Source organism: Echinops telfairi, unplaced genomic scaffold, assembly GCF_000313985.2.
Source record: "Echinops telfairi isolate 266 unplaced genomic scaffold, ASM31398v2 ScPeMD7_18;HRSCAF=68, whole genome shotgun sequence".
Classification (NCBI taxonomy): Eukaryota; Metazoa; Chordata; class Mammalia; order Afrosoricida; family Tenrecidae; genus Echinops; species Echinops telfairi.
In genome coordinates this window covers 72,393,136-72,395,063 of record NW_022103915.1, presented here as the reverse complement: position 1 = coordinate 72,395,063, position 1,928 = coordinate 72,393,136, and the positions used below count along the sequence as shown (strand labels likewise).

The following is a 1,928-nucleotide window of genomic DNA, read 5'->3' as shown; positions in this document are numbered from 1 at the left end:
CCAGGGGCAAGGTTCCGGTGTTTCTGGACGTTCAGACAACACCGGAGGGGCTTCGGGTATGAAACTGTTACGGCCACTGGACACCACAGTTTTTGTTTCACTCTAGCCCTTGGTTACATTGCAAGAGGCATTAAAATTAAAGCCACTGGTAAGATTCCATAGCGTAACCACCACCCACAAAAACCTGTCCCTCAAGCAGATGGACTATGGACACACACTGAACTCTTGTCCCAGTCTAAGAACAGTTCGTCCTGACAACATGGTCCTGCTCCATGCTCACCTTCATGACATGATCACTGAGGATAAGGGTGTGACAGCAAAGTGTGCTGAAAAAAGCAGATGGTGCCCGGCTACCAATCAGGGATTGTGTCTGGGGTCTTAATGGCTGGTATTCAAACAAGCAGCCATCTAAGCGAGGAGTCAACTAAGTCCACATGGAAGAAGCACACCAGCTTGTGTGATCCAAAGACGACAATAACAAAATCGAAAGATGACAAAAAGTGTCAGAGCCTAAACTGCAAACACCCAATGTGGAGAAGGCTATGGAGGACGGTGGGGCCCCAAACCCATCAGCAGAGTATCTATTCAGATTAAGACGCTGGCAGATCTCCCCTAGCCATGGGCAAAGGGAGCAGCTTTACTATCAGACAGATAGGAATCATTGTAATAGTGATTGAACTTGATATTAGTCGGTTGATCTCCCTCTTGACCCAGCATGAAATTGTTCCATGTGCAAGTATTTCTTCCTAGCCCCATGACAAAAATTTCTTCCCTGGCCTTTTAAATATTCACGGTCGTCTTTTCTTTCTTACTACTTGTATTTTTCTTTGTTTTATGATTCTTTTATCTTTACCACTTTATTTTCTGTGTGTGTGGGGGCTGTTTTCCAGTTTGTGACACACAGAAAGCATAGATGCACAGATATAAGAACTGACGCAAGGGTTTATAGCGGAGGTTGGGGTGTGGGGTGGGAGACAGGGAGGGTGAGGGGGCGGAGGAGGGGGAGAGCACTAGAACTGATGGTGATTACACAACTCACTTTAAAAGTGATTAACCATGGGGAGAAAAAAGAAAATGTTCTAAAATTGATTGTAATAAGGATAGGTTGGCAGCTCAAACCGATACAATTATAATAAGCCCCTCTCCTTTGTAACAATACCCACTTCCAAAATTGCCCAATCAATCCAATGCTCAGAACTTCGACCAAGAATTCAGGGCCGTGTTTGCTTCAGAAGCAGATACACTAAAACTGGAATGATACAGGGAAGATCAGCATGGCCCCCACACAAGGCTGTCATCCATATTCGAGAAGTGGTCTGTGAAAAATCGTAATTCAGGGACAGCAAACTGCATGTTCTAGGAGAGAGAAACCACTGAAACCAGTAGTCACAAGACTCAAGGCACAGCTGGCACCTAAAGGTGGGAAAAAACCAACACAGGAAAATGGAGCCAGCATCCTGACCAAACCATGCCTGAAGCCAATGAACTTTCAAATACACAAGACAATAAATCTTCTTTACCCACGATAGTTTCAAAAAGTGAGTTTCAACCAACCAGTGCTAAGAGTTTCTTTGTTATTTGCAGCAAATTGCATTCCAAACGATAAAGAATCCTCAATTTTAACAACTTAAACAATCACCTGAATGTTGGTGACCTGACCCCACGTTTCATACCTCAGACAAGTCTTTCATACTACTGATTTAATGAAGCCCCAGTAGTGTAATAATTAGGCATTGGACTGCTAACCACAGGGTCTGCAGTTTGAAACTACCAGCAGCTCCTCAAGAGAAAGACGAGGCTTTCCACTCATGTGAAGAGTTGCAGTCTCCGAAATTCACAGAGTTTGATAGTGTCGCCATGAGTCAGAATTGACTTGGTGGCAGTGAATTTTTTGGTTTATTTAATATTGCCACCTATGGCATTCGGTA

General features: G+C 43.9%; 1 non-coding gene across 1 annotated transcript; it reads left to right on the top strand.

The window, feature by feature from the left end:
* Positions 1–1,223: 1,223 nt before the first annotated feature.
* Positions 1,224–1,326, top strand: LOC115868831. The gene has a single exon (XR_004045805.1). It is a non-coding gene; the product is annotated as a U6 spliceosomal RNA (small nuclear RNA).
* The last annotated feature ends 602 nt before the right edge of the window (positions 1,327–1,928 follow it).